The following is a 13,495-nucleotide window of genomic DNA, read 5'->3' on the forward strand; positions in this document are numbered from 1 at the left end:
CTTTACTGCCATAGGCACCATAAAAAGGCCAGTCAGATAAATTACTCCCCCTAGGAGAGGCTTAATTTATCCTGATGCCCAGTCAGAACAGGTACAGATGGTGGATGCCAATTAGTTCTGCGTTTAACAGAAGATAAGGTGTTTGGGGCGTCATATATGCTGACCAGGACAGAAATGTCTTCTGGGCCCTTGTTTCTGGCTAGCATGCAAACAAGTAAGGTGGTAGAGGGCAATGACTCAGAACCAAATTAAGGCAAATAGCACAGAGTTAACTGGAAACCAGAATTTCATTTGTTTAAATTGTACAATTAGACATTGTCTTAAGTGCTGTTAAGGTCACTGTAATCTTAACATTACTTTCATGAGCATGTTTCTTAAGGAAATTAGAACAAAGAGAAGAATTCACAATAAGCTGTAATTAACAGTTCCCCCTTGCACTGGTGCTCTTCAAATATGAAGAGAAAAACATCTGCTAAAAGGCTAACAGTGGCAAGATGAATCTGCTTTGACAGTGTGTAAAAGCCAGGAAAGCCTTCAGAGTGTTTGGCTGGGATTCAGGATGGGAGATGGTGCCATTAATCCCCTCTAAACCAGGTAACCCACCTGTCTGTCACCACAAGACAAGGTGGGCCTTAGTGAGGAGAGGAGTTATGGTAGAATCAGGCAGGAATGATAATAGCCCAAAAAAAATGCTCTAAGTTCATATAATCTTTTAAAAGTGTAGAAATAGAATAAATATTTAACTAGTAATAATTACATATTAACACAACTTATTAACTAGAAGATCCATATATAATCAACCTGATTCACTTTATGAGCCTGATACAAACTTTTGCTCTCCCTCCTATTTACTTATCTCCTTTTCTCACGCCAAGTCATTTGCTTCACTTCCCTGCCGCATCTTTTCTAGGACACAGATTTATTTTCCACCTTCATGGTTAAAGCACGTAGCGCTTTTTCTGGTGCTCAGAATTAATTAACAATAAAATCTTTTTTTATTACGATCTGATGACAATTTGCTCTCCTTTACTGGCATCCCGTCACAGTGCTGACTGTGGCCTGAACTGCAATTTAATCCTCATAGAAATTCAAAGCTTTTACAGCTCAGTGTAGCTACCAGGTTAGTGCTCATAACTCCTAACAGTCCTCTTGGCTGCAAAGGAGAAGCAGTTTGAAATGCTCATCTGGCAAAATGATGAAACTCCTGTCTTCCACTACAGAGGAATTTCATGTGAACACACAACAATCTGGGAAATAACCTGTGAAAAACATCCAACCCAGTTTCTCACACATCCCATAAAAGGAGCTTGCACCCTGCCCAGCAGACTGGGTTTGAATAGAGCGCAATGAAAAATGTTTAACTTTCCTAAAAATCACAGCAATGTATTTGTTTTTGAAGCTCTATTACTGAAAATAGCTTGGATAATTAATGGAAAACTTTCCAAAACATTCCAGCCCTGGCACTAAGCATGAGAAACTCCAGGCTGAAGGGAAGCCAGAAATAGGAGCCATGATCAGTCAACTCCAGAGGCACTGCAGTGCTGTTGCAGTGAGCCTGATGCCATAATCTGCCTACTGGGATCCAGGTCCATCTCCAGGTGGCAACAGGAATGTGTAAAATAGCCAGGGAAGGGGTTGGAGTTCAGAGAATATCAGGCATCCCTGTCATGTCAGGAGCACAGTCCAGGCAGATCAATGTAATATTAAATATTTATAAATTTCTACCATTTCCAACTTGTTCTGCTGGAACATCTTTACTTCCAGGGAGGTGGGTGAAGTAGACATCAAGGATGGCAAGAATATTTATTGAAATGACAGCCTGGGTGGAATAGCAACCAGTAAAAACTGCTGGCCTGCAGCAGGCCAGCAAGCAGCTATGTCAGTCTGGAAGGCACCAGGGGCTTCACAGGGCTACACACAGACAAGTCTCTCAGTATGACACCACTTCTGGTTGAAGAATAAGGTACACAGCCTGAGCCTGGCAGCATCCCTCTCTATAAACAGCAATCCAGGTATTGCTAGGCTTCCACAAACATGCTGCTAAATTATTCTGAAGCTCTTGCAGAAACTGAGCTGCTGTCCTTTTCATGACTTTAGAAAGTACTTCTTTAAATATTCACATTTTAGAACAAATATTTTTATCCCCCCTTAAAGGTAAATGCTTTAGATGTGCTGAACAAAATGGCCTCCATCACTTTGGCATAGAAGGGGGGATGGGAATTACAAAGTAAAAAAATTCACTGTTTAAAAAATGTCCCCTTATTTTTCCTCATAATTATCTTCAGTACCTGAATGCATGGTTTGGCGATGAAGAGCTGTCACTGTGGAGCACAGCAGCCAGAAAGAGGAGTGAGAAATGGGAGAAAATGCTTAAGCCACTGTGAATGGAAGTGGTATTCTTTCATTTGAACACTTGCACGTCTGCAGAGATGCTCAGCACATCACTGCAGCATTTTCAGATGCAGAGATACATCATGACATGCATATACAGGCATGCACATGTGTTTCACACCCTTAGATTAGTTCCAAGTCTAACTCAAGTTTGCAGCAGACACCACTTTCCCTGATGCTGGCTGAAGATGAGGAAAATATCTCCCACAGGAGATGAGAACCATTGCAAGCCTAACCATTTCTGTTTGAAAGTCACAGCAAGATCCAAGAAATGTGCCACATCTAAACTAATTCCTTTATAAATGTGTCCACTGCAGCATGCCTTTCCCCACAGACAGAGGATGAAAAAGGCTCTGTGCAACAATTATAACCATATTTCTTAATGGCATACTGAAGAACACTTACAGGTTCTTTTACTGCAGTAAAATCTATACAGACAAAAATAACCGTATCAATAGGTCCAAGCTTTAAAGCCCCATGTACAGCACATGCAATCTCAGCCTGCCAACAGTTAAGCTACCATGCATAAGTGTCATACTGGTCTTTCCTGCTTCATTGCCTGGCTTTTTGTCTGCTCCAAGCAGCTGGCTCAGCCAGGCAGACTTTGTCCCAACTCCAGCACAGAGCAAACTCGGACTCCACCATCACAGCACTTCATGGGCTCTTATGTGCTGTGTTCCTGCCTCAGCTGGGCAGCATCAGCCCCTGTACCTGTGTCTCCAGAGATGGGAGGCAGCTCTCCCCTACTTGGCACCCCCAGGGGCAGCTGAGCGCAGCAGACACAGAGGGAAGGAGGCACCAGGTTCTCTTTATCATCAGGTGCAGGGAAGAGCTCAACAGGAGGACAGATGTGTCTCACAGGGTCGTTTGGCCCCCAACAAATTCTGAAGGATGAGTTTCCTTTGACACCTTTGCAGCCCTCAGGAACTTCTGCAACCTCCCTAAATAGGGAAAAACAAATGTTCCACTTCTTTCCATCTCCCTCCTCCTGCCTTATCCTCCTTCATGTTCTTTGTAGCACCTGGATCAAAAAAAAAAAAACAAACTTAGAATAATCCAAGTGTGAGTGTGATCAACAGTGAAGGAAGAGATGTGTTTTCTGCTTGCTAGCAGAAAACTAGTCTTAGAAAACTTAAATATCGCAGGTTGAAGGCCCTCTGTGATGCAAGGAAGTAGGAAATTGAAGGTCTGAACCAGTAAAGATGAGAATGTCAAATGGGAGTCACAATGAAAAATATCTGTTGGATCTGGAAATTAAAATCCAGCCTCACAGAGTCTCAGAGGGAGGTGCAACAGGAGACTGCTCACCAGAGGAGTGATTTTGGAGAAAGCTAGGAATTCCTCAGTCAGGTGTCCCATGCATTGCAAGGAAAATCCAGGAGGCTGTTCCTCTCCCAGGCACACTCAGTACTGCATTGGCTGCTTCAGAGCAAGTCTGCTGTAAAGAGGAAGAAATTCAATTACAAAAGGGAATGAACATTAGTTGTATGGTAAGAAAGAAGAGGGAGAACAGAAGGTGGATTGCTCTTACTGCAGATAAAACAGAACAAAGTGCCTTACAAAAACTTGGTGAATCTGAGGTCCCACGGGAGAAGAAAAATGATGACAGACCATCTGCTATCTGGGGTGAAACTAACACCATATCCATCTAAATCTGAAGTTGTTTTAAATCATCTGCAACAGAAATGATTTGTGTTGACATCAGACCACTAGGTCATTGTCCATTCATCATGAGCTGGGGCTCACCCAAATTTCCATCCATAGACCACCAGCCACTACAGTATAAATAACAAAATCTGTAATTCATTTTTGGCTCAGAAGCAGTTCTTTCACTAATAAAACACTGAAATCAGTGACCTGGCACCGTCTTCCATGGACTGAACTGAGGCAGACTGTGCACATTCACTTTTTTGCCCTCAGACTGAGCAGAAGTCAATAAATGAGCTATAGCCAGTGCATTGAGATTTAGAGGGGTTTGATGGTACTTTTAATTTTATATCTCTGCTGAATTTGTAATTTCTTCACCTCAGCCCATGGATCATGCTTTGGATGTGGATTTATTGAAGTAAAGATTTCACAGCTTTGAGCAAGATTCAGAATATACTTTATGGATGCAAGAGAGGTCAGAATGAAGAATTGGGACACAAGAGACACACCTTAAGGAAAGAACTTTCCTCCCATCCCTGAAGACTGATCAGCTGTGGCTCTGAAAATCCTGTTCAGCAACTTGATCTCCTCAAAATGCCCCAATCTCACTCTATTTCTGTTCCCCAACCCCCAACTATTTTGTTGCATTTTGGAATAATTTTTTCCAGCCCTGTTACACTGATTCCAACTGTGCTGTACTTGAGGTGCAATGCCCTACCACCACCCACCTGCTGAAGCATGAGCTCAGCTACTGAGGCAGCACCCCTTCCCAAGGGCTTGAGGTTTTAGAAATGACAAGAACAGATTTCCCCATGGGAGCTGTCTGAAGGAGCAGTGATGTATTTCCTACATTCACTGTGTGTGTTTTGGGTCTCCTTGATATGAAATTAACAGGGAACGGGAGCAGGAGGTGAAATTGTGAGGTCCGCAATGACTGAAGTCAAGAGGTCTGTTCCCTGGTACTGCCTCTTACTCCTCCGCTCCTGGTGGACCCCAGTGATGTGACAACCTTCCACTTCAGTTTGGTGACACTCCAGCACCCAGTTCCCTAGCAGGCTCCTTTGTACCAGTTTGCTGTGTCTCAGCAGGAATCCAGGCTGCCAGCACTGCATAAATGCACAGAGCCCAGAGCCTGAGGTGGAGACACACAGATTTAATGCCTTTTATTCTCTTTTGTCAGAAAAATGTACTTACTTACTACTACTATTCATTGTTAAAAGAGAGGGGGAGCTTGTTGATACAAAAGTAATACTACTTTCGTATACTGATAGCATTAAACCAGTGCAGCTTCCTCAGGATGGACACAGCTGCTAGATTCAAGGTGTTTATAGCACTACATTGCCAGGGGAATGAGCTATAAACACATAACAGGCCTTTGCACCCCCCTTGACAGCATCAGGTCACATTTCAGCTAGACAAACAAAAAAACCATCCAAAAGTTCACCTCTAATCAAAATAACAATTAATGCTATGCAAGTGAGGTCTAAATTTCTGCCTATCATGACAGAGACAGATGAATCCAGAGGGTCCTCTCCAGATGGTCTGCACTACCTTAGAAAATAGGTCCCTTGATGCATCTCAGTGGGCATTAACAGGCCACACCCAGCGAAGAGCATTGACATTTAAGTATTTCACTGCTGAACACAGCCGTGGTGTTCCTCAAGCCTGAACAAATGATACCTGCTCATCTGTCTCCTTGCCACTATTGTCCATCTCCCCAGCTGGCTCATCATCCAGCTACCTTGCAAGTGTCTTGTTCACACAGTGCAGCTGTTGACAGGCAGGCAGTTTCAGCAGGGGCAGCAAGCACCACAAAAGCAGCTCTAATGCCTTGTCTTTCATGTCCAATCTCCAGAGCAGTGAGGTTAGCACACATGCATAGAATGAGTTTCTACACCTCTGCCACACATTAAAAATGGGAAGTCTGGTTATGTGTTTCTGACAATGTTCCCCAACATCTTTTTATGACACTATCACCACAATCCACTGACAAATGCAGGAAGGAGGGTGGAGAAGCCCTTTCTTCCTTATCAAATCAGCACACCTAGAGCATTGAATCTTAGGGGTTAAAACATGCAAAATAGCTTGTTACCACCAAATCTGCCTGAACACCAGCATTTCATTCCACAGACTCTCTCGCTAGGTTTACCATTACTCTCTGCATCCCCCATCCTTAAAAGAAACAAAGAGTCAGCCAGAGAATAAAATACTTCAAAGTTCACTCCCTGGGAAGACTTTGAAGTTCTTCCTTGTAAAATGCTCTGTTAACTAACTGACAGTTCCTCTGTGCAGGAGCCTTCCTGAAGCAAACTGAAGCAGTATTGTATCATCAGGGACTTTCTTCCCCCTCTTCAAACCCTAAATGCAGTTTGGGATTTCTTGTTGGCAGAAACACGTGCAGTCACTTTAGCTGACATTTTTCAGACAGGCAACTCACTGAGAGTCTACTCACTGCTGGGTATTTCGAGAGGGGAAGGTGAAATTAAATCCTGCTGACCATACAGCTCAGCCCCAGCAAAGCAGGCACTACCACATGTCTTGGTGATAGGAGGCTTTTTAAAAAAAATTGGCCTAGCTCTCCTCAAACTACCACAGGAAATATCAGTCAGTTTTCACCCTGAAAACATGAAGTGTGAAAAACAAACTATCTGGGGAGAACCAAGCTCACACTACTAAGGTCAGAGAAACTGTCTTGAACTAACTAGACTTCGGCCTCAGCACAGCAATTTTTTTTTTCCAGCACAGCAATTCCTACATCTCTATCCTTTCCCTCATGGATGATATGGGGTATTTTTTCTGTAGTGTGCCTAAGACACAGCACCCCATGGATTTTGCAATTCCCTTCAAGTTGATTGTATTTTTCAGGCTTTCCCCTTCATCTTTGTTCAGGACACAAGTGAGAAAATCATGCTGGTTTTACTGGCATGTATTTCCCATCTTGATTCCAGCACAATTTGTCTCTTTGTACAGCAGTTCCATTTAACTTAATGGGGTGGTGGTGATGGTGGTGAAATCTCCCCAACAAACTCTCAGGAATTTTACAGAAAAATAAGGATGGTGAGGTTACTGACTCCATTGTCTCCCCTAAGTAAATTTTGAGATTTTAAAAAAATGAGCACATACTTAGGAAGAGAAAGTTTGTTTGGGTCTCGAGGTCTGTTTTTGTAATTTTTCACAAGGAAGCTGGGATCTTTTGAAAGCTACTAAGTTGCATTAAAAAAAATCCTCATTTGGCTTCTGTGTGCTTTTTTGAAGCATTTGATTGGAAGTGCCAAGTGCGGTGTTAACACATAGTGTGAGGAGCAAAGGGGAGGGAACACGTGCCAAGGTCACCTCCTCAGCAGTAGCAAAGGCAAGCTTCACAGCAGTGATATAAAACCTCCCTCTGATACAAGATACCACTCACAGCTACTTTTTAAGAGCTATAAAAATCCAGAGCAGGCACATATTAATTAAAGTAGTTCAGAGAGAAGCTCTTTGTGTCTGTCTTGGCAGCGGGTGACTGAAGGGCACATAGCACGTGGGGGAGCAGAATGTCCGTGGACAGAGTTAGCTAAAATATTTTAGTTTTTATCACCTCTGGGTTTGTCAGTGGGCAGCACAGATGGCTTGCAGCTGGGGAGCCAGTCAGTGTGCTGCTAAGAAAGCAATGTGACCTGTGTCATGAAGCAGTGCATACTGTAAGGAAGCTTTTCCTCATGACTAGTACAAACCTCCATCGTTGACATTTAAGTCCATAACCTTCCATCCTAGCTAGACTAGAAAGCACACCACAAAAATCCCCCTCCTCTTCAGCACAGTATGTTTCTTATTTACCTCTTCGTCCCTCCATTCTTTGTTTTGCCTAAACAAGACAAACTCAGTTCTTCTATGTAGGGGATGCCCAGCCCCTGCCCTGGATGGATGTCTGCTGAGATAAGGAGATTGCTTAATCTTCCCAGGACTCCCTGGGAAGGCAGCTAACTTTGCAGTTACAGCGAGAAAAGACAGACTCAGAATCCTCTGGGAGACCCTATGCAGATCCTTTGTAACCCACTGGCCTTTACCCTCTGACACCCACCCCCTGTATCCCTATAAAAGTTAGCCCCCTGCCCCTGCGAGGGAGAGCGCTCGTCCCTGGCTCCCCTTCACTGGAGTATGGACCAGGGGTACGTACCAACAATAAAGCTACCTTCTGTGCGGAACCAGCTACACGAGCCTCTCGTCTCTCTCCCTGGTCTGGCCTGGAGGCTGCCCTGCAGAGCTGAGCTGAAACCATGAGCTGATAATCACTATAGAGCTGACAGTCTCTGCACAGGCCCTCCTGCCAGCAGCTGAGGGAAGACACCGGGCCTCGGGATGGCGATTCCTTTCGGGACCATCTCCCCGGACCGGTCTCCTCTTCCTCAGTCAGAGCTACTGACCCCTCACCAGCTGTAATACTTCTAGACTTTGCTCATAAGCCACATTTCCACACTGATGTCTCCTGAAGAGCACAGGACTCACCTTCCAGATCGGCAGGTTTTCAGCAAAAGAGGCAGTCATGAGGACAAGGACCCATTCAGGCTTTCTTCTGCTCCTTTCCCCTCAAGGCTAGGGTGAGGCAGGCCGAGGGACAATTGAGGTTAGTAGCCAAGTGCAAACCCACTAGCTATGGCCATTTCTCTTCCTTGTCCCCTACTGCAGCCCACCATGAGAAATAAGCTTTACCTATGAACTCACTGACAGGACACAGCTAGCAGTGAAACACATCCAGCAAAAGGTTGGTGGCTAGCAGGAAGTCTTTCTGGTTTTAACTGGTGATTATTCCAATTGAGTGAAATAGAGATAATCCATCTTTTTTAGCTCTTACATTTATCTACTTGTATTTACCTCACCTGCTGGCTTCTTTGTCCAAAACTGCAGCAGGCCTTACACACTCCAATATTTCACTATACACTGGAAACCTTGAAAGCAGTGGAGCATAACGGGGGCATGGAGCTAATGGGGCCAGAGCCCAGTGACATTAAGAGTCCCAATGCCTATTTGCAAGGCAGGGAAAAAAGGGGTATTTGGGTATTCTTGAGGATCTAACATTCACCTTCACCTATGGTGCACTTGAAGATGCACTTGAAGGCAGTTTTCTCCCACGTAAACACTTTGTCAAGAGACAGGCAGTCTAGTCTCATGTTTTCCAGGGCTCTGTAAGGATTTCTTAAGTTCCAGTTTTACTGCTTGGACCGACTCTACTTCTAGTGTGGAGAAAATATCTGTAAAATGGAGGTGGTCTTTAAGACATCAGCACAGTGCTTTGAGACACACAGCTGAACAACATGTAGTCTTGCTACTCATATATCACAGGAGAACCAGAGGGGGACAGAAGATAGCATAAAGCTTTTAAAACATATGGAAAACATTATGTGAATAGCAAAAACATGACATAAAACTATACACACATACAGCTCAGATTTGAACTCTCCATAGCCCTCGCTAGACAAGTAGGGATAATGATTTTTTTATTCATCGTGCATTGAAGGGAGTCCCACTCATATTTTCACACGCCCCAGCAGTCAGACAGTCTCCCTGCTTTTATTTACGGCTAGCAGTCCCGGACAGTCATGGAACAGAGGAAAAAGGAAAAGCAACTGGCAGATCTCAGCTAATGCAAAGTACTGTCTGACATTTTTCAAAGAACAATCAATTGGAAAGGAGTTGCTGTTAATCAATGTGAAACAGATACATTTCAGATCCCCACAGAGCATGATATAATGTGAAGCAGCCTCTTAGAGCAGCAGGGTTTTTTTGTGAAGGGAGTTTGGACAGGCAATTTTTCTCTTAAGCCTGCATTTCTGACAGCTGCCTAGTACCCTTTTCCCAGGCTTGTCATATTCGTGCCGAGATACATAAATGCCTTTTCCTTTTTTCCTTCTTAACCACTGCACAATCTTTCAGTTTTTTAAGCAAAGAAAGATAGAAGCCATATTTTCTATCATCTGTAGCCGAAGCTGAAGTTATTCCTGTACAAGGAAATGGCTTCTTGTTATCTGAAGATGACATCTCCATTTTACAGTAAAAGCCTCCATCCTTTTTTTTCTGTTCTCTTTACTCCTCTCCCCACCCCCCCATCTCAAAGCTGAACTTATCCACTAGCTTGAAAAGAAAAGTAATAAAATAAAGATGGTTTTGCTTTGTTTCCTGGCGACCAACACCACTGAGACCCCAGGTAGCATCACACTGGCGAAATCAAGACAAAAACAAGTTCCATTACAGTTAAGTGGCAAGAGAGGATGCAGCACTAACCTTGGCACAGAAAATCCTTGGCAGAGCTGCCTGCTCGTCATGGTAGAATTCACAGCAATAGAGGAATATGTTTTGAATATGAGAAACTATGTTCCTTGCATGTTTATCTGGCTTTTGGGTTTTTCTTTCCCTCTACTAAGCTTAACCATGTTGGCTCACTTGCATTACCCTCTTTACCTGTAAAAGTATTTAACAAAACCCCCTTGATGCAGGGCTAATACAAGAGGGCTCACTGTGGCTCCTTTAATAACTCCCAGAGAAAGGTGGATACATCTTCTTTGCACTTAGCTCAAACTACCTCTGCCTTTCTCCAGAACAATGTACCCCTCAGGGTGAGGCAAAGTCCTTATACCAATAACATGGTACTAAGTAGAAGAGAGAGAAAGGACTTTACAATGGCCCCTACTCCCAAAGAACACCAAAAGGGATGACAGCCTGTGGGAATGAAGAAGGTCTTATAGGTCTGGACTGCTGTGGAGGCCCAAAAGAAGGAGGAGATCAAGGAGCAGTGATGAGAATTGACTTGCTGGTTCAGACTACAGGTACCTCTAAATTGGTACAGAACACTGCAGACAGGCAGGTGACTCCTTGTTACAGAGGCTCCCTTTGCATGTGAAAAGACCCAGTTCCTCAAAGACACTTAGGCACAGGCCAAGACAGTGAGGTACTTCTCAAGGCAACCACATTGCCTTCATGGAAGAACTCCCACCAAAACCATCATACAGACAGTGCAGAATCCAGATACTCCCTAAGGAGCCAGAGCAATAGAAATGCAGCAGGAAGAGAGCTTCCCATCCCTGCCGTTACTGAATACCAGAGAAAAATGCAAGCCCACAGGGATACGTTGTCTTCAGTCCTGTCAGTCACAGATGTGACAGCTGGGACCTTTAGAGACTGTCAAAGGAGGAAAACCAAGGCACTCCAAATGCCAAGACTGTCAGCAGCATAATTAACATGTCATGTATGGTCTGCTCAAAAGTGCAGCACTTAACTGCATCTCCAACAGATAATGCTGCTCAGCTGGTAAATCCTGCACCTTGCAATAATGTCTAAGTTAGAAAAACCAAGAAAAAACACCAACTGTAGTGTTTGGAAAGACAGAAATCAGTTTGCAGCCCAAGGAGGAAGGCAAGCTAGCCTACCACAAGGGCCATTGCCTCTCCCACGCCACAGGCGCATCTGGAAATTTGTACCCAGTCATATTTTTACAGAACATCTGTTTCACATGGGCAAAACATATCAAACAAAAAGGATGGAGGCAAGTTCTGCAGGGAATTGATAAATCAAGACAGGTTTGGGGATCTCCGCAGATGGGGTGTGCTCCCCAGCAACCTGCAAGGACCATTTTGAGGCAGGTGGCACCAAGCACCAGGTAAAAGGGAAAATTTCTCTCCCCCATCTCTGGCAGCATACTTTGGACAAACTTACAAATGTGAAGTGACAAGCAACAGAAAGAAAAATCCCATGTTATGAAAGCCAGCCCATTCAGAGAGCATTGCCAATTCTCCCCGTGCACAGATAAAATGGATGTGTGTGGTTAAGTGCAGGACTGACCCAGTTAAGGTTAAATACTTAAAAAAAACCTAGATGAATGCCAGGTTGAGAAAAATCTAAGGTTTCATTTGAATAAATGTAGATCTGTAGCCATGACTGACCAAAATGACCAGACCAAGGACAGCATCTGAATCCACTATTCAAACATACCTGAGCAAACTCACTATCACATTGCTTAGAAGTACAGTATTGCTGCCAGCATGGGCTCTTCTACAGCTGATCTCTGACACACAAATCAGGGAAGGCACTGGAAAAGGAAACTCAGAGGGTGAGGTCCAGGTGTTATTGTAAGGAACAATGGACCTATAGGGACTGGGTAAGACACAAGGAAAGAAGAGAAAAAGCAAGCATGCAAGAAAGCAACAAAAGAGCTTCAAAAGTGGTAAGTCTGGTAAAAGAGTAAATTTTTATCGAATGTAATAATTAGCAACGGAGACATACAAGGAAGTTTTATCTATAGCCTAGTAGAAAATTTAAAATCATAATAAAATAAAGCTAATCTATTCCTGCATAATAAATATATTGCTTCCCCTCTTCTTTCAGAACTGAATTAAAATTACACAAGTTAAGGATATCTTACAAACAACAATGAATCTTAGTTTAGAAAATATTTGTGAAGGAAGTTCTCCTTGCTAGTTTCTATTTCTGAACAAGTGATTTGGAAAAAAACCTCTTCAATGATACCACTGGCTCCTTAAAAATAGAGGACCTGCAGTCCAGTTCTTGTCTCAACATTACTTTCTTGTCTCACAAACAGAAAAGACTTGACCCTGTGGTCAGCCAATCGGTTCCATTAAAGAGACCAGTTTTATCAGGAGTTCCTACATCAGAACGAAGGGAGAAAAAGCAGAACAAAGAGGTGAAATGGACACCTTGTACTCCTGATGACAGAAAAGGAGTTTCTGAGTCACACAGAAAGCTCTCAACACCCTGATCAGATGGGGACAGGACATAGCGCTATCTGAACACACACTCAAAATGTTTTGGAGAGAAGAAGTTATATCCAAACTGCTGCTGTAGCCAGGAAGGTCTTGCTGGGATTATAATCAGCTGTGTGAATGAGCAGAGACATACCACATTTGGCTAGATGACTTTTTGTTAAGACTTGCCAGTGGTACAGGAAAAAAATATTGCCCTTCTAATGAAATTGATCTCATTTGCAGCTCTGTGATAAGTAGTATTTATCATGAACCTGTGATTCCTCGTGCTGCTATTGCAGCTCCTCTGGGATAGCATTAATGTACCATTTCTCTCCACGGCTCCTACTTATCTCAAACAGTCTCTGCCACAAATAGGGTTTTTACCCCTGGCCTGTGGAATTTCTTGAATTATCTGATAAGGGACAGTTTCAGCCACAATCACAGCAGGTCCAGGATTCTGCCCAAATGTTGTAATAAAACAGGGGTCAACTGTGCTATACACAGTAGTGTGAAGATAAGGGTTTTACTGAAACTTCTTTACAGAGAGGTATAAAAGTTGAGCATAGCTTCATCATTCAGTAGAAGCACACTCATCTCATGCAATCAAAATAACCAAAAGTGATTTTTACAGAAAGGAGTATGCATTTTTAAAAAGTTATCTTTAACTAAGGTCTAGCACCAGACAAAAAATGTGAATATTTAAGGAAGTTAAACAGCAGCACATT

This window comes from Coloeus monedula (genome assembly GCF_965178545.1).
Source record: "Coloeus monedula genome assembly, chromosome: 6".
Taxonomy (NCBI): Eukaryota; Metazoa; Chordata; class Aves; order Passeriformes; family Corvidae; genus Coloeus; species Coloeus monedula.